The 23,075-nt window shown below is 39.5% G+C and overlaps 1 protein-coding gene across 2 annotated transcripts in view; it reads left to right on the forward strand.

Moving 5' to 3' along the window:
- The window catches only part of GPR176 (G protein-coupled receptor 176), an 82,937-nt gene that overhangs the window by 47,557 nt on the left and 12,305 nt on the right, over nt 1-23,075 (forward strand). The window contains exon 1 of one of the 2 annotated variants that reach the window (XM_072962692.1): nt 14,277-14,333. The exons of the other annotated variant lie outside the window; for it this stretch is intronic. The gene's annotated coding sequence lies outside the window, so the exon portion shown is untranslated. Of the gene's footprint in view, nt 1-14,276; nt 14,334-23,075 lie in introns of those variants that run through there. 2 annotated transcript variants of the gene reach the window in all.

Raw genomic sequence — 23,075 nt, forward strand, 5'->3', positions numbered from 1 at the left:
CAAGATCAAAGCACTGGCAGATTTTCTGGTGAGAGCCCACTTCCTGGTTCACATTCAAGCATCTTCTCTCTGTGTCCTCGCATGGTGGAAGGGTCCAGGTAGCTCTCTGGGTCTCTTATATAAGGGCACTAATCTCATTCACGAGGACTCCACCTTCCTAAACTATTTACCTCCCAAAGGCCCCACCTCCAAATATCATCACAGCAGCAATTAGGTCTCAACATGTGAATTTCTGTGGGGACATGCATTCATTCTATAGATGTGCCACTGGAATGGCAGTTCCTAAAGGGCCTCCAAGGGAGAAAAGGGAACAATTGCCTGGCACAGAGGGAGAATGCCCAAGGGCCCCATCTCTGGTACTTGAGTATACGTATTGTTAAAAGGCACAGGATTTGGGCTGGTAGTTCAACATTGAATCTAAAGATCTGGAATAACTGTCTTGTTAAGATTTGACATGAAGTTACTGCTTCCTTTGTGAAACGTCTTTAATATTTTTTGATGAAAAAATTCTGAATTGAAATACTAGAAGCTCTCCAGCTGACTGTTAACTGATGGCTCTTTGATGTGAACTGATGTCAGATTTCCTGCTGGGTGCACCATTTATCTCACTCATAAAGGATGCAGAATGTTAACTGGGGATTGTCACAGTCTTTTTTTTTTTTTTTAATCTTTTGCAAAGCCTTGGTAAAGGTACAGTCACTTAGTCATGTTGACGCTAAAATATAGTTTTATAATTAAATTATTCAAACACTTTTCATACTGTAGGTAAATAACTTGCACTGCATAATTCCTGAAAATATTTACTGCCATGACTACATTAGATTTTGGTGGATAAGCTTTGCCAGCTGTCACAATTGTGTGGAATTTTTTTTCTTAGGTAAGGAGAGTATTTGGAGGCTTTCCATCTAGAGTTGTTTTTTACTTCATTCCGTCACAATTTGCCAAAACACTGAAATCCTGGGACATTTCAGGGATTTATTGGAGCCATGATGAACAGAGTGCTCACAGTCAAGACTGTCTCAGTTTCTCCTCTTCAGGGTAATGAATTGGTACCAGTTCCTGTGGTCGGTCCATCTGGTTCCTGCTTTCTAAGTGGAGCCAGTTTCTGGATATTCCAAAGTGCCCAGCACCATAATAATTAAGAATAGAATTTATGTTTCATGTTCAGGTGGGGCTTTAGCATTGGAAAAATTGTAAAAAACAGAATGTAAGTCCAAACAGAAGAGTGGAATCAGCCAGGCATCCCCGACACAGACGAGTATCACTCTGAAATCCCCGTCAGCAAGCAGGCCGAAGTCAGCTTCCCTTGCCCATGCCAGGGCAAGCCTGTGTCCTCAGCCCTCAGATCTCTTTCTTCTTTGTTGCCCAGCTTTAGCCAACCACAGGAAGTGTAGTCAATGACTGGAAAATGATGATAAATTTAGTCATTTTCTAACAGACATTCCAAAATTGCAGATCACAGAGAGGGTGAAATCTTTAGGAAAACATACCACACTGGGAATGTTTGTAGTTGACCCTGTGTGTGATTCAAACAGGCCATTTTAACTCTCCTGTATATATACTTGTCGCATAGCTATTTAGGGTTAAGGACATAATCCCTGTTTGGGCAAGAGGAGAAAGCTAACAGGCCCATCTGGGATTCCCCTATGACTTTGTTTGCATTAGCAAACACATTTCCAAATACTCCGTAGGTCAAAGATGGAGTCTCAAGGTAAATCAAAGAATATGTTTGATTTTTAACTGCCTGAATTAATAACTGACTGGTTGACTTTGCAAGTGAGTTACCCAGGAAGTAACAGACTAGTTTTCAACTTGTTTTGAGAAATCTTAGGATTGCTTTTTGACTGCTGCAGTTAAACAGAGTGCTGGACTTGATTTTTGAAACACAGGCTAAGATTCTAGTCCCAGATAGCAAATAGATGTCTAGTTGATTGGTAGCAGCTGCCTGGAATGCAGTGTTGAGAAGGATTCTGAGGTCTTGTACTGGGCTCAGAGGCACAGAGGGATGTGGTAGATTTTTAACATTTGCTATGGTGAGAGAGGGGGAGTGGTAGTACAAGTGCTTTATATGCACTCTAGGGCCATTTGGAATCTGTTCTCAAATAAGATCCCATTGCCTTCATGATTCTTTTCCTTGTTTCTCATAATATTGAAGTTGAGCAGCCCCATCATCCTTTTTTCTTTTCTGGCCTGGCAGGAATCATTAGACCAGAAGAATAAGAACAGCATGAAATAAAGGAATAAGTAGGTCCTTTCCTTCAGAATATATCAGTAGATTATGGGTGCCTGGTGGGCTGAATCTGATCACGTGTCTCTATGATACACTTGGGCCACGATGCCAAAGGAGACTGTTTAAGGGCAGATAGCAACCAAGGGAGCAATTACAATAAAAAATCTAATTAAGAGAGAAATCTGGAAATCATTTTTTGGTCTTGGTCTCAGTCACGGTGACATTTTAGAAACAAAACACATTCGAGACAGAAGAGATGACTAGAAGTGGCAGCAATCCTTCACGTGCTAAAATACATGCTCAAAAAAAAAAGTGCCACTCTAATTCTTTGTTCTGAGAAAAACATTTCAGTGTGTGAAATTGCAGTTGCTATGACAACCAGGGGCTACAGCCCATTGACTCTTCTAAGGAAAACAAGGGTTTATGTTTATGGATGAGGATCTAGTGCTGCTTTAGAGGAAGAGTGAGCCCCACATGTGTTTAAGTGCCAGGCCCTCATCTTGTGCCTCGGAGGAAATAAGTTCTCTGATGCTCCACAATCATCTGCCTTTTGGGTTATGGCTTGCAATGATCTTTAGCTAGGTGAAGCTTCGGGAAGAAAACATCACAATCAGAACATCAGTTTGAGTGGAAAAGAATAGTTCATGTACACAGTTCACCTGAAATCATTTATTTACAACTTTAAGGAAAGGAGCCCTGTCTTGCTTTCTCTTGCTCTGGTATTCAAATTCTTGAAGAAATGATGGAAACAAGGGTTTCTGACCCAGCAGTGCTTCCTTGTTTCTGGTATTTCCAGGCTTCTGTTCTCTTCATTGGTTTCATTCAAGGCAACATAACCAGTTTTGAACCTTGGAAGCTCTCCCTGTGTAGGGGCAATTATTTTCATCCAAATCGTGAATGTTGCTCAAGAAGAGGATAAATTAACTGAAGAATAGTCTCCAATCCCAAATATTTCTAGAGAACAGACTTTTCCTCATCTAAATCAGTGATATCATTATCTAGTCAGTTGTTCAATTAAGAAACCTAGGAGTCATTTTTCACTTTACTCTTTCTTTCGCTCTCCATGGGTAAGCTCTCAGCAAGTACTGTTGCTTATACCTCCACAGTACCTCCCAAAGCTACCCGCTTTTCCCTGTTTCAACTCCTGCCGTGGTAGTTTTAGGTCAGTCATCTCTTGCCTGGATGATGACTTTATGTTCTTCTAGCTGATCTCTCTCCCTACTCCTGCTTTTTCCATTCACTCTCCCCACAGCTGACGGAATGATTCGAAATTGAACAGTTGATTTTGAGATAACTCTTGACTAGCATGTAGTTGTAAGAAATAATACAGAGATCTCATGTACCCAGTTTCTCCTGATGGTAACATCTTACAAGATTATAGTATAATATCACAACTAGGATATTGACATCTCTACATCAAAATGCAGAACATTTTCATCACCAGAAGGACTTTTATAATGAAAACTATTTCCCTTCCACTACCAGCCTCACTTTAGCCCTCAGCAACCACTAATCCAGTCTTCATGTACATAATTTTTATCTTTTCAAAGAAACTATATAGATGGAATTACACAGTCTGTATGTCTAGAAGTTCTATATTGTTTTAAAAGAGTGGTGATAGTGGACATCCTTTCATTTCTTCTGCTCTTAGGGGGAAAACATTCAACCTTTCACCGTTAATTGTAATGTTAGCTATAGATTTTTGGTAAGTGTTCTTTATCAAGTTGAGGAAGTTCCCCTCTATTCCTATTTTTCTGAGACTTACTGTCTTAAATGGGTATTGAAAGTTGTCACATGCTTTTACTGCATGGATTGATAATAATGATGATCTTTCCTCTTTAGTGTGTTAATATAGTAGATTACATTGATTGATTTTCAAATGTTAAAGTGATCTTGGGAATGAGGCATAATTCTTTTTATATATTGCTGAATTCTGTTTGCTAATATGTGTTAAAGATTTTGTGTATATATTCATGAGGGATATTGCTCTATAATTCTCTCCCCCCTCCTTTCTTTTTTTCTTTTTATACTTTCTTTGGTTTTTCATATCAGGATAATACTAGCTTTATGAACTGAATTGGGAAGTGTTCTTTCCTATTCTATTTTCTGGAAGAGATTGTATAGAATGGGTGTTAAATTTTAAACATTTGGTAAAATTCTCTAGTGACACTGACTGGGCCTGGAGATTTCTTTTTGGGGGAGTTTTTAAAGTGCAAGTTTTTAAAGTGCAACTTAACTTTATATCTTTACCAGTTATAGGACTGTTCAAATGATCTGTTTCACATTGTATGAACTGTTGTAGTTTTTGTTTCTGGAGAAGTTGGCCCATTTCATCTAAGTTGTCGATTTTATATATACAGAGTAATTTCCTTATTATACTTAAGAAGTCTGCACAATCTGTAGTGATATCCCGTTTCATTCCTGATATTGGTAACCTGTGTCTTTTCTTTTTATTTTGTTATTCTTGTTAGTGGTTTGTCAATTTTATTGATCTTTTCAAAGAACCAGCTCTTCATTTCATTGATTTTTCCTTGTTGTTTTTCTGTTTTAGATGTCATTGCTTTCTACTCTTTATTTCCTTTCTTCTTTGGGGGTTTTATTTTGCTCCTCTTTTTATAAGTTCTTGAGTTGGGAGCTTAGATTACTTATCTGAGACTTTTCTTCTTTTCTAATTTAAGCACTTAGTGCTATAAATTGCTGTCTCAGCACTGCTTTAGCTGTGTCCCACAACTTTTGATATGCTGTATTTTCATTTTCATTTAATTCAGCATATCTGTTGATTTACCTTGAGAGCCTCTCCTTGACCCAGGGATTATTCAGAAATGTATTATTTAGTTGGCAAGTGTTTGGAGAGTTTCCTTTTATTTGTCTTATTGATTTCTAGTTTGATTCCATTGTGGTCAGAGAATCCGCTCTGTATAATTTCAACTTTTAAAAAAATTATCGGTTTCTTTAAATGGCTATGACTGTGGTATAACTTGATATATGTTCCATGAACACTTGAAAAGGATGTGTATTCTGCTATTGTTGAGTAGAGCATTCTATAAATGTTGATTAGATCTTGTTGGTTGATGGTGGTGTTGAATTCTTCTGTATCCTTGAGATTTTTCTGTCTAGTTCTGTGACTTGCTTGAAAGAGAGGTGTTGAAGTCTCGAACTACAACTGTGGATTTGTCTATTTCTGCTTTCAGATCTATGTTTTTTATTCATATGTTTTGTTCTTTGATGCATATTTGTTTAAGACTTACGATGCCTTCTTGTTGGATTTACTCTTTTATCATTATATAGAATTCCTCTCTGTATCTGTTAATTGTTGTTGTTGTTGTTATAAAGTCCACTTTATATGATATTAATATAGCCACTCTTGTTTTCTTTGATGTTTGCATGATACATATTTTTCTATCCTTTTACTTTCAACCCATGTGTAACGTTACATTTGAAATGAGTTTCTTGGAGATAGTATATAGTTGTGTCATATTTTTTTATCATGTTTGCCAATCTCTGTCTTTTAATTGGTATACTTGGACTATTTGCATTTAATGTAATTATTGATATGTTAGGGCTTAAGTCTGCCATTTTATTTTTTTGTTTTCTCTTTGTTCTCTCAGTTTTTTGTTTCTCTCTTTTCCTGCTTTTCTGTGGATTTCTTGATTATTTTTTAGAATTCTATTTTTATTTGTCTGTAGTGTTTTTGAATGTATCTCTTTGTGTAACTTTTTAGTGGTTGCTTGAGACGTTTTATTATATATATATAAAACTTATCACAGTCTACTGGTGCCATTATTTTACCAATTCATGGTATAGAAACTTTATCTCCTTTGCCCTTCCCCATTTATAATATAATACTTGTAAATATTTCCTCTATATACATTTAAGACCACATCAAACAGTGTTACAATTTTTATTTCAACCATCAAACATAATTTAGAAATCTTAAGAGTTGAAGAAAATGTATTATATTTTCCTGTATTTTTACTATTTTCATTTTTCTTTCTTCCTGATAGTCCAAAATTCCACCCTTTATCATTTCCTTTCTATTTAAGAGATATCTTTTCAGTTAGTCTTTTAGGACAGGTCTAATTGCCCTTCATTCTTGAAGGATATTTTCACTAGATATATGATTCTGGTTTGACAGGTCTTTATTTTAGCATTTGGAAAGCATATGGCCTTCATGATTTCTGGTGAAAAATCTTCTATTGTTCTAATTGTTTTTTCACTATATGTAAGGTTTCATTTCTCTCTTGTTGACTATTTTCAAGATTTTTGTCCCTGTCTTTAGTTTTCAAAAGTTTGACTATGATGTGACTTCTTTGAGATTATCTTCTTTTGGGTTCTCTCCACTTGAATCTGTATATTTATGTCTTTTGCAAAATCTGGGAAATATTCAGCTGTTACTTCTTCAAGTACTTTTTCAGCCTCACCATCCTTCTCCTCTGCTTCCAGAATCCCAATAATGTGAATGTTAGATATTCTATTATAGTTCCACAGATCCCTGAGCCTTGGTTCACCTTTTTCAATCTACTTTCTTTCTTATGTTCACATTGGATAATTTCTATTCTTCTATATTCCAGTTCGTTTTTTCCTCCCTTTGTTCCCTCCATTATGCTATTGAGCCTATTCGTTGAGATTTTTAATTTTGGTTATCTTATTTTTCAGTTCTAAAATTTCTATTTGGTTCTTCTATATATCTTCTATTTCTTTTCTGAGACATTCTATATCACTGTTTGTTTCAAGAATGTTCATAACTGATTACGGGAGCATTTTTATGATTGTTGCTTTAAAATACTTGTCAAATATTTCTTACATCTGTTATCTTGTTATTAGCATCTATTTTTTTTAACATTTTTATTGATTTATAATCATTTTACAATGTTGTGTCAAATTCCAGTGTTCAGCACAATTTTTCAGTCATTCATGGACATATACACACTCATTGTCACATTTTTTTCTCTGTGATTTATCATAACATTTTGTGTATATTTCCCTGTGCTATACAGTGTAATCTTGTTTATCTATTCTACAATTTTGAAATCCCAGTCTATCCCTTCCCACCCTCTACCCCCCTGGTAACCACAAGTCTGTATTCTCTGTCCATGAGTCTATTTCTGTCCTGTATTTATGCTTTGTTTTTGTTTGTTTGTTTGTTTTTGTTTTTTAGATTCCACATATGAGCGATCTCATATGGTATTTTTCTTTCTCTTTCTGGCTTACTTCACTTAGAATGACATTCTCCAGGAGCATCCATGTTGCTGCAAATGGCATTATGTTGTCAGTTTTTATGGCTGAGTAGTATTCCATTGTATAAATATACCACATCTTCTTTATCTAGTCACCTGTTGATGGACATTTAGGCTGTTTCCATGTTTTGGCTATTGTAAATAGTGCTGCTATGAACATTGGAGTGCAGGTGTCATCCTGAAGTAGATTTCCTTCTGGATACAAGCCCAGGAGTGGGATTCCTGGGTCATATGGTAAGTCTATTCCTAGTCTTTTGAGGAATCTTCACACTGTTTTCCATAGTGGCTGCACCAAACTGCATTCCCACCAGCAGTGTAGGAGGGTTCCCCTTTCTCCACAGCCTCTCCAGCATTTGTCATTTTTGGATTTTTGAATGACGGCCATTCTGACTGGTGTGAGTATTAGCATCTATTGATTGCCCTTTTTCATTCAATTTGAGATTTTCATGGTTCTTGGTATGATGAGTGATTTTTTTCAATTGAAACCTGGACATTTTGGGAATTATGAGGCTCCTGATCATATTTATCCTTCTATTTTAGTTGGTGCTTTTTGATTCTACTGTGACAGATACTACAATGAGTGCACTGTTTTGTTACTATCAAATGGGGATAGAGGCCCGGGTTCTCCACTTTGTCCCCATTGATATCCAACAGGGGAGCTGGGTAGGGTATTCTGGCTCTCTATTAAGCCCTTGGGTGTGAGGGGTAGAAGTGTCATGTTACTATGCCCTGGATGACCTCCACAGACTCCATGGGCCTCGTTACCACTGATCAGTGGTGAAAGTCCTTACTCTCTGCTGTGCCTTCTGTGACACTGTTCTAGTGGGGGAGATGGGGTGTCCCATTACAACCCAGCAAGGCTGGAAATCTGGGTTTCCCACTTGGCCTCTCTTGGCATGTGTGGGTGGGGCCACAGTGTTTTCTGTGCTGTTTGGCTGGAGTAATTGTCTCAAAGTTTTCTGTCCTGTTAGGCTTCCCCTTTCCTAGTCCTTGGCTAGAAAGGAGTGGTGGGCCTTCTGTTTGTTTGTTTTGTTTTTGCCTTCATCCATTAGTGTTTCCAGGTTGCTGACATGTTCAACTCCAACTCTGGGAAACATGAGGCAAAATGAAAACCTAGAGAATTCACCACTGTATTAGTCCCTGAGTTCCAAGGTTCCGACTTTTTTCCCTCTATTTTTCATTGTCTTCTTGTGTTTGTTTTATATACAATGTCCAAGGTTTTAAATTATACTTAGTGGGAGGAATAGGGAAAAGTACATATATTCCATCTTTCCAGAAATAGAAGTCCAGAGTGATCTTTTAAAAACATAAATTAAACTATGTCACTTTCCTGTTTAAAATCCTCCAAGTCTTCCACTGTGCTCACAGGAGAGGCTCACCCCTGGCCTACGGGACATTATCCTGCCATGCCTCCTTTTCCTGCCTCTGCCACATGCCTCCTTCCCATTTGTTCACTTTACTTCAGGCAAATTGGCCTTTTTAAAATTAATTTTCTTGACAAAGATATATGAAGCCGCTATTATATTCCAGGCACTGGTCAGGCACAGTGTTTCAGGCACGAAGTCTTTGCCTCCTGGGGTTTACATTGTTTCTGTCCCTGGAACATCAAGCTCATGCCTGTTTCAGGGACTGGCACTTTCTAGAATGTTCTTTCCCTAGTTCCCTGCTGTTCATTAAGGCCTCAGCTCACAGGTCTCTTTCTCAGAGAGACCCTCCCTTTCTACCTGAAGCAGGGGTTTTCTTCTTGGAATCACCAGGGGAGTGTTAGAAAAACCTCCAAGCCCAGACTGTTGCATCCCAGGCTGTTTAAATCTAGGCTTCTGAGCATAGCCCAGGCATCAGAGGTTCTGAAGTGTTCAGGGGGTTCCAAGCAAAGATTGAAGCCATTTAAGATTATCTAGTAAGTACCTCCCTTCTTCACTCTACCACTGCTTATTACTGTCTGAAATTTACCTTCCTTCTTTGTTAACTTGTTAGTTTTTCTCTAACTTCTAGATCCTTTCTAGTAGGAAAACTATATTTAAGGTCTGGTGAATGGGAAACTCACTTTCTTACTTGCAAGAATTGGGTTTCTGTTTCAGATTCTGGAGACTGAGACTCTCATGACAGCAGAGACCCTCTGTGACTTGAGCTCTCTGAGCTCTCTGGTTAGACTTAAGAGGTATGAGTTTTCTACTTTTGAGCCAGAATTTGTGGGCCTAGGCCTGCTCCAGAAATGGCCTGTCCATGAGTGGTGTCCCAGCCGAGCCTGCCTCCCTCAGTCTGAGGTCCCCCTGGACTTGCCTCCCTGGTACTGGTGATACACATGCTGTGAGGAGTTGGCCCTTGGGGTATGGTTAGAGCTGGGGAAGAGCAGAGGGAAAAAGCTCCATGAAGACCACTTTGAAATGGTATAGAGATTCAATTCTGTTCCCAATAAGTAGCTTACGGGAGGAGAATGAATTATATTTAAAGTAATTCCAAACCAGGAGAGGTTGGAGAGGTTTTATGTGTCAAGTAACGGCAGGTCAGCATGACTGGTGACAATTTGTGACCCCTGTTTGTAACTGAAGACAGATCCTCATCTTAGTTTGCCCTGGATTTTTCTAGTTTCAGCAGTTGAAGTCCTGCATCCTGCAAACATCCTCTGTCCTGAGAAAACCAGGATGGTTGGTCGCCCTAGGAGAGTCTGAGAATTATCTCAGCATCTTTTCTGGTTGGATCTGGGAAGGGAAGAAGTTGAGAGGGCCCTGAAGTGGTTTGAGGTCTTTACTGGGCTGTCTAAGTTCGATTCTTCAAAGCCTTGTACTATTGAGGACTTGCTAGTCTATGTTCTCCTTAGGGCAGCAAACCGAGGAAAAAGATGGGCACTTCCTGGGCCACAATCTATGTATCCTATTGATTCTTGCTCCAAATTCCCACCCAATCTTTTTCTTTTCTTTTCTTTTTCAGTCAAGTATGGGTTGGGATAGAGGGGCTCCCATTGGCTTACTGGAAAAAGTTTGAAAGAAGATTCGTTGATCTCTGGTCATTGCTCCCCTTTTCTGATCCTGTGTCTGTGGTAAAACCATGAACACTGTCTAATTGTGATTTGTGATCTGGGTACTTCACCTACTGGGGTAGGTGAAGAGCTGAGCTGACAGCTGTATCATGTAGGTTGAGGTGAAATACACATTTTATAGCAGTATTTCCCAAGGTGTGGTCTGAAATTACCTTTTCAAGATCACCTGGGGGCTTATTAAATACAGCTTCCCTAGACCCAGCACCATAGACTATGAATCGGCAGGTTCTGGGAGGGGACCAGAAAACTACATTTTTACAAGTATCCCATGTGGTATTCATGAATCCTGACATTACAGGACCACTTTTATATTGTTCTATACAATTTGGGTGATGTCCAGAGGATACTGGGGGAAGCCTGATTTTACTTCTTGTTGGAAGGGTCAAGAAAAAAATATTTGGGACTTTGAAGGGATTTATTTATTTATTTATTTATTTATTTATTTATTTATAGTCAATTACAATGTGACAGTTTCTGGTGTACAGCATAATATCTGAAGGGCTTTATTATGTATTATCATTCCGTTGATTGTCTGGCGTTAAGGTTTGATAAAACTTAGAACAGCAATAGTAGCAGTCCTCCTGACACTTTACTGATGCTATTCTTTCTACTTTCAGCAGTGGAAAGACAGAGGACTTCAGTGGAAAGTGACAGAATAATATCTTCATAGTTTAATAGCTTCTGCTCACAGGTTTCTACACCTTTCTGAGGATTGAAGGGAAAATTAAATGAGAGAAGTGAGTCAAAATCTCATAGAAGAGACGATAGCACTGGCTTCCTTATGTTCTGAAACTGGGCTAAATTCCCAGATCTTTAAGCGATTTCTTGTTGAAGTCAGCACTTTTCCCCTCTGTTAACTGCACCTACTGCCATCAGATGTCTGGTCTTTTAAAAATTGTATCTACTCTAGAAAGAGGTTTTTTGCATTTTAAATCCAGATGACATCTTAGCTGGGAATTTGGCTTTTTTCCCACCGTAGGCAGAACTGCACTTACATAATACTCTTGTGCACAAGCAGGAAGTGCTGTTGCTCTGTCAATCAGTGAGTGTGTTGAAACTCCAGATGTGGGCTAACTTGCAAAATGTGACTCTGGGAGTGGCTGTTTGAATCATTGTAACTGGGGCTGATCTGGAGCTCTGTTCCAGTTGATGGCAACTTCCATGGTGGTGGTGGTGTGTGTGGCGAACAGGAATGGCTGGTCAGTAGGCCTGTTAATATTCAGGATGAAACTGAGTCCCTAGGTTAGTCTAACAGTGGCCCAAACTAGATAATAAAAATAGTGATTTAGAAGGGTAAACTTTTTTCTTGTTTATAAATTATCTTATAAATACATATAAGTGAGGCCATCTTGCCCTGATTTTTGTCCCCCACTTGCAGGGCACCAGCCCTCTTCAGATTCAGATGGGCCATTTCACACATGCTCTCAGAAGTCTGTGTGCCTGTGTGACAGCCACATTTATTTCCTTTCCCATTTCAACCATCAAGCTCTGATTCCACGTCTAATGGTGCCTTCTTCATTTAAATTGCTTCTCCTTTCTACTTTCTCCTAGGCTGAGATTATCTCCTTCTTCCCCCAAATTCCCAGAAATTTGCCTCTTTTCATCTCCCTGTGTTCAGAGCACAGCTAAAGTTTCTCATAAAGTATCTGAATTTTTCTCTCTTGAACAAAGGGGCTTGGGGAGTGACTATGAGACTAGGGTCCTTCTCATACAGAGTGGTCCAAGGTCCTATATTATATGATGAATCAAGAACACTATTTCAATCAGATACTAAGAGTGTGAATTTACACATAGCAGTGGAAGGGATAATGTGGAAAGGTCAGACTGTGTTATGGAGGTATTGTGATCTGGTGGGGAGCTGATGGCTCCAATTATCACCCTTCCAACAAAGAATGGCAGACACGTTTTCATGGTCATAATTGGCCTGTGCGTTAGGATGATTTCACAGATATGTGCTTTAATTAACTTTAGTAAGAAACTAAATGATAATCTTGTCATATAAAATAATTCCACATTAAAAATTTCTGCAAATAATAAATGCTGGAGAGGATGTGGAAAAAAGGGAACCCTCCTACACTGTTGGTGGGAATGTAAATTGGTTCAGCCAGTATACAGCACAGTATGAAGGTTCCATAAAAAACTAAAAATAGAAGATAAAGTTGTGGTACATGTATACAATGGAATACTACTCAGCCATAAAAAAGAATGAAATAATGCCATTTGCAACAACATGAATGGACCTGGAGATTGTCATACTAAGTGAAGTAAGCCAGAAAGAGAAAAAAAATACTATATGGTATCACTTATATGTGGAATCTAAAAAAGTGACACAGATGAACTTATTTACAAAACAGAAACAGACTCACAGACAGAGAAAACAAATTTATGGTTACTGGGGTGGTAGGAGGTGGAGGGATAAAGTGGGAGTTCAGGATTTGTAGATACTAACTAACTACTTTATATAAAATAGATAAACAACAAGGTCCTACTGTATAGCACAGGGAACTATGTTCAATACCTTGTAATAGCCTATAATGACAAAGTTAGGAAAAGGAACATATATATGTATAACTGAATTACTGTGCTGTACCCCAGAAATTAGCACAATATTGTAAACCGACCATACTTCTATTAAGAAAAATAATTCCAGTAACTATCTAGGTATCATGACATATCCTTGTTTAAAGTAGTGTGTACTTTCTAAAAAGAAATATATTTGTCTCTAGGATCAAGTATTTATTACATCCTTACATATTGTTATTAATTATTAATAAATAAAACATACTTGTTAAATAAAACAATAGATTATTACATGCATTTATTTATAATTAATAAATTATATATTTATTATTATATGCAAAGAAAGCACTTTATACATTATTGAAAACAGCTTAATTTAAATTAAGCTCATCTAAATTAAATTCATCGAAAACCTACAGGGGTCGTGAACAGTCTACTTTCTCCACTGTACCAGAGTTTAGTAGCTTGGATCTACTTGAGTTACTGCAGATGAAAACATTCTCTGCAAGAGCTGGTTCTGCCCAAGTAGTTCAGCTGGAATCTACCAGATTCAGCACTGTAGCCCATTTAAATGATTGTTTGATGTCATACGTGGACTGCCTGAGATGTGCCTAAGTGTAAGGACTTGACAGTAAGGATTTTTTTTTTGGTGTATTCTTTTTTTTTCTTTCTTATTTATTTATTTTTATAGTTTTATCTATTAATTGTTTATCCTGTACTCACTTGATAATATTCTGGCTTCTTTGGGGCAAGCTTTCTCAAAGCTATAGCAGAACAAAGATAAAAATTTACCCCAAAGTGTAGATAATAGGGAGTTACTTCAATGTCTCTGAGTACACAGAGGGTGAAAAATCCCTTTCTCTCTCTCAGTCTCTTTATACATTTTATAAAAAGAAATGCCTTTTGCAGTGACTGCCCAAAGTAAAAGAGATGAGTGTTGAAGACAATGGCGGAGCTGTGGAGTGTGCTCTGGCTGCCTTTCCCGCTCTTTCCCCAACAGTAGAAACCCTGACTTTTAGACAGGCACGTGGCTGCCCAAAGTAAAGACAAGCTCCATGGCAACCAGTGTGGTCCTGTCACCAATGCAAAACATCACATGATAGCTTCCTGGAACTTTCCTCAAAGACAGATGACACCTGCTGTCCTTTCCCCAGCTTCCTGCCTGCTTCCACCCTGCTGCCTGAAATACACACTGTTTCACGGAGCTCTTGCTGCCACCTTGGACTATGAGGATGAAGGCCCCCTGTTTGGGATGGTGAACTGGTGAGCTGGAAAGCTGCTGAGGATTTTGTGATGCAGAGCCCCTGTAAGCAGCCCTGGACAGTCTCTGGGTTTTTATATGAGACAGAAAGACATCTTTGCCTTGCTTAAGCTTTTATTTCGTGTTTAGCCAAATCTAATCATAAGTGATACAATGACACTACCCTTTGGAAGGGAAATTTCATAACTTTTCCTAGAACCTTATTATAGGACTTAATCATCCTTAAGACAAAATATTTCTTTTTATTTTTAAAAAGTATCTTTGATACAGTCTCTTCCTGTTTTCCCTTAAGTCTCTGAAAATGGAGTACAATTGACTGACTTCTTCCTCATAATAAATCTTTGTGGAATCTAAGGTTTTTGTTTTCACCTTAATTTTGTAGCTTTTTGTCCATCAGTGAATTTAGAACTGTAAGTAATAATCATTTTATTTTATGAAAATATTCATAACTAGACTCTTCTTTTTTTAAGTAAGAGAACTAGCTATGCTAGGCTTGGGATTCTAATTATGCCTGTGATTTGTTATTAATGGATTACAGCAGGCTTGCTCTTATGAAATGAATAAGCTGTTTGCAGAACTATGAAAGGAGACAGAGACTGTAGTTTTACTATATCATCTGGGGAGAAATAGTAGAAAATGGGTTTTCCTCATGAGTGTATATGAGTGGATGAGTGAGAAAAAAGAGAGAGAATATCTTCAAACAAAACACTTACACTTCACATGTTTAATTGCTGCCCAGTTCTATGGCTTCCTGGGGAGCAAGAGGCTCATCTCAGTGAGGGAGCGATGTCAGATGTCAGACTCCTTTGCTTGAAATCGAGGCCCGTGTCTGAGATGCCAGACACAGTTTCTGTGCCAGCTGTCTTGCTCCTCTGACTTATTCAGGAGACCACATTCCCTGCAAAACAGTCACTCAAAGCAACCTCTAAGGGAAATGTAACTAAATACACACCGAGACTTCCCTCATTTCTATGCTCCACGCCTTCAGGCAGGCACTGACTCACCCTTTTTTTGTTTTGTTTTAAATAACAGCCTTATTGAGATATAATTCACTTACCAGACAATTCACCTTTTTTAGCGTGTACAATTCAGTGATTTTTAGCGTATTCAGAGTCGTGCAACCATCACCACAATCAGTTTTAGAACATTTTTATCACCTCAAAAGAAACCCCATACCCATTAACAATCACTCCCCATTTCCTCCTTACCCCCCAGCCCTAGGCAGCCACTAATCTACTTTCTGTCATTAAGAACCTACCTATTCTGGGCATACACAAAATATGTGGTCTTTGGTGACTGGCTTTTTCACTTAGCATATGTTTTTGAGTTCATGCATGTTGTGGCATGTATCGGAACTTCATTCTTTTTTATGGCCAAATGATATTCCATTGTATGGATAATACCGCATTGTCTTTGTTCCTCAGTTGATGAACACTTGGATTGTTTCCACTTTTTTGCTGTTATGAATTGTGCAGCTATGAACACTGTGTACAAGTTTTTGTGTGGACCTTTGTTTTCTTGTCTCTTGGGTACATGCTTAGGAATAGAATTGCTGGATGTGGTAGGCAGCAGAATGGTTCCCTGCTCAGAGAGAAGAGATGGGGACCGAGGAATAGGTCAACTTTGTACTTGAGGGAGATGTTTAAAGTCTTCACATCTGAGCTGTAAAACCATGTCACCAAGTTTTCAGGTGAGGTGGGGACAGTGTTAATAAAGTCAAAACAGTAAGTGACTGCATATTATAACAGAGAAAGTAGCCTAAACAAATTCTATCATATAAATTTGGCCTAAGTAGCTATTATCATTTTAATTTTTTAAAAAAATTGTGTATTTTAATTTTCCTTGGGGTTGGGTAGGTTTATTTATTTATTTGTTTGTTTCTTAATGGAGGTGCTGGGGATTGAACCCACAATGTTGTGCTTGCTAAGCAGGCACTCTACCATTGAGCTATACCCACCCCTTCTCATTTTAATTTTTGACCAGAGTCTATCAAGCAACTTACACTCTCAAGTCCCTCTAGATGTGACCTAAGCTCACCCTTCCATCCCAGGGTGAGTTACTTTTCCCTGCAGACACCTGCAACAGGGCTTTCCTAGATTCTACCCAAGAGCACTGGTTCTGCTTGTAAATGCCTTGTTTCCTGCACGTACATCTCACCTGGAGCTTTGATATTCTTTCTGATCTCATCACTTCCTTTCTCAAGCCAAGTTTTTTTCGTAGATCCATCCCTCAAGATTTGAGATAATTTCCAGGAACACATCCTTGGTCCTTGTTCTCAATATCAGGGATTGCATTGTCAGCTGTTGTCTCTTCCTACGGAGGCAGTGTGGTGCAGTGGCTTCATCCTAGACTTCAGATTCCAGCTCTACCACTTCTTATTTCTATAATCTTGGGCAGTCTCTTAACTGCTCAATGCCTTAGTTTCCTCATCTGTAAAATGGAGTTAAATAGTACCCATCTCGCCGGATCCTTATGAAACACACATGATACTTGTAAAGCCTTAGTTAGTAGGTACCCACTTAATTCTGACGTGCAGTTATTCTTTCCACCATCAGCACCCTATGTCTGCTTCCATTCCAGTTATTCCAGCCTAGACAATGGGCCCACAGACCATGGGGTGGGAGGGCAGTTTTGCTATGTACTCATCCAGGCTGAAGAGCCTCCGCCCTCGGTTGGCATCACGCTGGAAACAGTAGTTTGTTTGCCTGTGGCCAGTATCTCCTCAAACTCCCTATTGATTCTCCTGATTCTTTATAACAAGGGCAGGCATTTTCATTTTACTGGAGCTGAGGAAAATCACACTTTTATGATTACTTGTCCAGCTCCCTGAGTTGATTGCAAGAAACCACGTCTGGCACCTTGGATCCCTGCTGCTCTCTCAGTGGTTGCTAAGTCTTCAATCCCCTCTAGGTCCCTGCCAGCGGCCCTTCCAGCTGGCAGAGGGTCAGCTCAGTGCTGGTGCCTACCCCCAGGGCACCAGGAAGGAGACCTGAGCAGCATTCCAACACACTGGCCTCAGGCAAAGGCGGGAAATACCAGCCCCATCCACCCTCCGCTCGGTGTCTCTTCCTCTCTTTTTGCTCTCCTTCCCAGATGAGACATCAGTGTCAGCAAGACCCATGTCAGTTGAGCCAGGAGCTGAGGGACACCTTTGACCCTGTCTTTGCCCACCTAGGTGCCTACCTGTCCTAAGTAAGGAAATTCCCCTCAGCCTGCTGTCACTGCTAGGAAGCCATCACCACATCATCTCCCCAGGTGTTAAGGGCCAAAAAAACAACTTCAGGAATATCTGTATTTTAACAACAGACTTTTGGAAATAGAAAAATTAACCCCTAAAGCTCACATTTTCAGCGAAATACCAGGCTGCCTGGAAATAGAGAGGGGTGTGTGTGTGTACACAAAACAGATTTTCTCTCTCACTTCTATTTAGTTTAGAAACAAATTAAGTTACTCACATTTATTACGCCACCTGGCAAGTCCACTTAACTTGAGGTAATCATTGTTGACAGCCCAGGATGTATCTTTCCATATATTTCTCTATATGTCTATAGAAACATGCCACAGTTTATCCTGATAATGGGCATTCAGGTTGTTTTCAATTTGGGGGTCATAGTCAATAGTCCTTCAGCAAACATAGCTGAATGTACAGCCTTACATAGTGATTCTTTTATTTGTAGGATAGTTTCACAAAAGTAGGACTGCTCAAGGACCATGCATTTAATAGCTACTGCCAAGTTACTTTCTGTTCACTATAGCAATCTACTTGCCCATGAGAAACATATGAAGTTGTTTATATCCCCATACCCTTTAATATTTGATCTTATAAATTTTATTTTGTTTTTGCCAACCAGTGGTGGGAAATGTTTTCTCCTTTTTATTTTAATTTGCACTTTTGCCATTCCCTGAGGATGCACTGTGTCAGTGGTTGGGGTTCTTTCTTGGAGGCTGACCCTGCTGGCACCTTTGCAACTGCTTTCAGGCCCCCACTGACTTTGGTTTTCTCTAGGCAAGAGCTGAATAAGCAGCTTTAATGAGCATGATGGATTTTAATCATAGAAGCCGATGTGTGCCATATGAATTTAAAACCATCAACAGGATGGATTTCATGTAAATGCCACTTGGAAAGGTTACAGAAACAAGAAAGAAACAGATACTGCACAGATGCTGTGGATGTTGTGGCTTTGCCCCAGCTCAGCAGTGGTCATCCTGTGGGTGTGCTGCCTTGCTCTACCCTGCTCTGCAGAGGCAGAGCCTGTCGGAGCCCCCTGCAGGAGAGGAGAACCTTCCAGTGGCTAGCATGTTGGGTTTAGAGAGAGGAGCACATGGAGAGGTAAGGGTTCTCAGAGCCCAGAAGCTTCTGAGCCTTTCTCCCACCTTCTCTGCTAAAACCACATCCGTCTTCCTATGTGGTCTCCCTTTCCTGAGGTTTTTCTAGCTCTCAAGTATCCTTGGGTCCTGTGTTTACTCCAGCTTTAGAGTCCCCTCAGCCCTTTTCCAGAAGTGTACTCCCTCTCCGTGTCCTTTGCTGAATAGTAAATGAATTTTTCTAAAAGTGGCTTCCCATTGTTCCTTCTAGCCAGTGCCCTCAGTTCCCTCACTTCCTGCTCTGCTCTGGCCTGCTCAGATGGGATGCCTCTTGGATCAGAGTTGTACTACAGTCCCGGGGACTTATTTGTTGTGAATTGTAGCTTTCCTCTGGCATAAGGTTTCTTTTTTTTTCCCTCTCCTGCCACTCTGTCCTCATCTGGTGGGCTGTGAAGTAGGCACCCCAGGTGCAAGGCATGCATACTCTCTTGGGGGTGCTTTCCCCCACAGAGGCAGTATATGCAATCTGGGAGACAGAGCATGATGTAGGAGGGTCTTCCTGACCCAAGTAGATCTGTTACTGAGCTTATGATGGACTAGAGCAGTGTTCAACACCAAACTCCCTGAATTGCTTTCCAGAAATGTTACAGCAACCCATCATGAAAAGTATATGCCCTAAAAATGATGCCTCATCCATGAAGCATAGGGCATTGGGCATAGGGACTACTCCTGGGTCATCACATAACTTTTATCCATTGATTGGCAAAAAACAATGAGAAATGATAGCACCTGCTACAGGCAGGAATTTTGGAGGAAAAGGTTCTAGACACACTACTGTTAGAAATGAGAAATCAATGTCACAGAGATTAAAAACACCAGAAAATAAGCACATGCATACAATATTTATTGCAATATTATTTATAATGGCAAAACCTCATAAACAGTGTGGATGAGCATTTGGAGGACAAAGGATGAATAATAAACTGTGATATATTTACATCATGCAACAGGGGTAATTTTTCCACTATGTATGGCATATATATGTATAAAATAAAATTCTATGTTTGCAAAAGATACAATGACAAACCACCATATATGTCTGTAAATATTGTGTATATGTTTATATGTGATTAAATAGAATGGAGAAAGGTGTGTTCACACTGGTTGCTTGGAAGATGGTGTCCTGTGCTATACAGTAAGACCTTGTTTAATCTATTTTTTTCTCATTTTTTTTTATTGAAGTATAGTCAGTTTACAATGTTGTGTCAAATTCTGGTATACAGCATAGTGATTCAGTCATACATGAATGTACATATATTTGTTTTCATATTCTTTTTCATTATAGGTTACTACAAGATATTGAATATAGTTCCTTGTGCTATACAGTAGAAACTTATTATTTATCTATTTTATATATAGTAATTAGTGTCTGCAAATCCTGAACTCCCAATTTAACCCTCCCCACCCCCTTTCCCCTTGGTAATCGTAAGTTTGTTTTCTATGTCTGTGAGTTCTGTAATCCCTCTTATGACTTCTAGATATGTCTCACTTATTTACACTTACATGAGGTCAGCAAAAGAAAGTTTAAAAATAATGATAGTTACACAACATTACTGTTATTTAACATTTACTATGGATGAGGCAGGGTTTGGCATTTTTTATGCATTATCTTATTTAATACAACAGCTCTGCAAGGTAAATGTTATCATCCTCATTCTGTAGATGAGCGAGGTAGGAGACGGTGTATGCTGCGTGTCTGAGTGGCAGGCATCAACACACAGCAGCTTAAAATAACAGATACTTATTATCTCACAGTTTCTGTAGATCAGGAATTTAGGACCAGCTTAGCTGGGTATTTCTGCCTAAATCTCTCAAAAGGTTGCAGTCAGCACGTTAGCCAGAGCTGCAGTCACCCGAAGGCTTTAGTGGGGCTGGAGGGTCTGCTTCCCTCACATGGCCAGTGGCACAAGGCCTCAATTCCTCACCGTGTGGATCTCTCTGTAGGACTGCTCCCGTTGCTCACCAGGCTTTCCACAAGGCGCATGATTCAGAACAGATTAAGACAGAAGTGGCAGTGTCTTTTATGACCTAGCTTCAGACGTCTCCCTGTCATTTTTGCTGTGTCCTATTGTTTATGCAAGTTGGCCCTGTTCATTGTGGGAGAGGCCAATATAGGCACATGAATATGAGGATACAGGGGTCACTGGCCCTCGTGGAAGCTGATTACCACAGGCGGCCTTAAAGTATTGTTTTTCCCAGAAGTCTCAACAGTCAGCAAAATTATCGTTTCTCTGCACAAGCCTTACATAGTCTTATGTGGAAACAAGGAGGTATAGATGACTCTTTCAGGTTTTTTTCATTCATGAGAGTATATAAAGTGAATTTAATGTTGTAGATTACCTTCTTATTCCTATTAAAGAATTAGAGTCTCTAATTAGGGGAATGACAATTTAAAATGTTGTAGCATGTCATTGTTTCCTTGACCATTGCATATAGGCTCACTTTTATTTCCTTACTTGGGGTAATATTAAAATTTGTGGGCTCATATTTATTAGCCAGTATTCCGCCTCCAGTCATGGTGTTTGCATGTTTAAACCTTTATAAGAATAATGTGAGGGGCAAGACTAATGGGAACTGGAGCTTAATAAAAGTGACAGATTTTGTATTTTATCTTATTTACTTTATTCACATTGATTGCACTGTGAAAGCCAATAATTTAAAAAACCCACAAAGTAGAAAATCGATATCTAGCAAGATAAAAAATTCTTCCTTCTGCCTTTTGTTTTATAATAGGAAAATAAGAGGTCACATATCCTCATTGATCTTAGTGCTTTAAACGAGCTAATAGCATTTCATGCTGATTGTATTTTGAACCAGCAGGAAAATTACATGGTAAATAACTCAGTGTTATTCAAATCAACTAATATTAGAGGAAAAATGCAGGAATTGGAAGCTGATTATTCATGAAATGCTAAAATGTTAGGAGAATATTCCTCTGTCTGTATCACTGTGGTTACCATAATCATGAATCCTGGATTCTTAGAACATGATACAAGAAAGGAAACCTTTTGTCCAGTTTTTAGCAATGTGACTAATGAATATTTTGGCACAGAAGGTTTTGGTTGCCTTAAATAGTCACTGGAAAATGCACACACAAAATAGGGCTGGGCATGGGAGATAAATGGAATTGAAATTATTCTATGATTTTGCTCTCAAGTTTTTGCCCTCTTCTCTCTCTCCATCCTCCGCTGCTATATGAAGGAGACAAAAGAGGAAAAGAGAGAAAGAGAAGTGTTATGATTTGCTTTCTGAACAGTGTTGTTTCTGCCCATCCACACGCCCTTCATTACAGGTATTTCCAAAATCATGTTACACTTGCAAGTCTTCTAAATTGATCTTGTTGGTTCAGTTCTTGCCTCACAAGGAATCAAATCCAAGTTCAGAGTCTAGACTGAGTCTGTTTCAGTTATCAAGCTCCTTCCTCGTTGCCCACGTGCTGATCTGTTATTTTGCTTACTTTGCCTCACTCCCTGCTTCCTACAGAGCTCTTGGCTCCTGGTATTTTATCTGAGCATTTTTGTTTTTCCATTTTCTTATGTTGTTGCTTGGCCCTGATGGGCTGTGTGCTGTAACTCATCTTTTCAGTGACCCTTGTGTTCTATTCTCTACCTTGCCCTGACTTTCAGATCCATCACTTCCTTCCAGAGTCTCCCCTGCCTTGACCACTTGTCTCTGGCCCTGGCCTGGGTCTGGCCACCTTCAGCGCTTTTACATCTGCTGCTCTAGCTGTCCTGGTCCCAGCTCCACACTCTGCAGACACTCCTCTCCTGCTGGCCTGCTCCTTCCACACAGGAACTGGAGAAAGTGGGAAAGGAAACATGGGTGGTCCACTCTGGAGCAAATGCAACCTCCCCAGTAGTGAGGCAGTGGCCTGAAATCTGTTAGGAGAAGTTGTTAGGATGCCATTTCTTGCTCCGCACCTTCCAGCCTCTCCCCTTTCTCCTGCTTCTCCTTCCAAACACAGATAAAGAAACAGGAATGGAATTTTCACCTTTGAATTCATGTCATTGTCAGAATGTGCCAGATCAGGAGGGGTAAGAGACTCATTTCCAGAGTCTTCCTCCTCCACATTGCATCAGCCACACTGGGTCCCCGTGAACTGAAGTAGAATTGGGCTCACTTTCCTTTGTTAGTCCTCTAATTATCTTAGCCTTGCATTCTTTGGAAATATTTCCAACATAATTTTCCCTTTGGGACAGCATAATTATAGTTACTGGAACAGACGGAGCAGGAGACTGGAGTGCATGAGTGTTGTGTGTCCATCCACTAGATTGATGAGAGAATAGCACGATGTGTCATACATCCGTCTCTCTCAAGCTGCTCTGACACTGCTGGCCACGGGGAGACAGGAAGCATTTGGCTTGTTGATCGAAGGCACTTATCATCAGTAGCTGTACCTACAATATTGAATACACAGAAAAA

Source organism: Vicugna pacos, chromosome 6 (assembly GCF_048564905.1).
Source record: "Vicugna pacos chromosome 6, VicPac4, whole genome shotgun sequence".
Taxonomy (NCBI): domain Eukaryota; kingdom Metazoa; phylum Chordata; class Mammalia; order Artiodactyla; family Camelidae; genus Vicugna; species Vicugna pacos.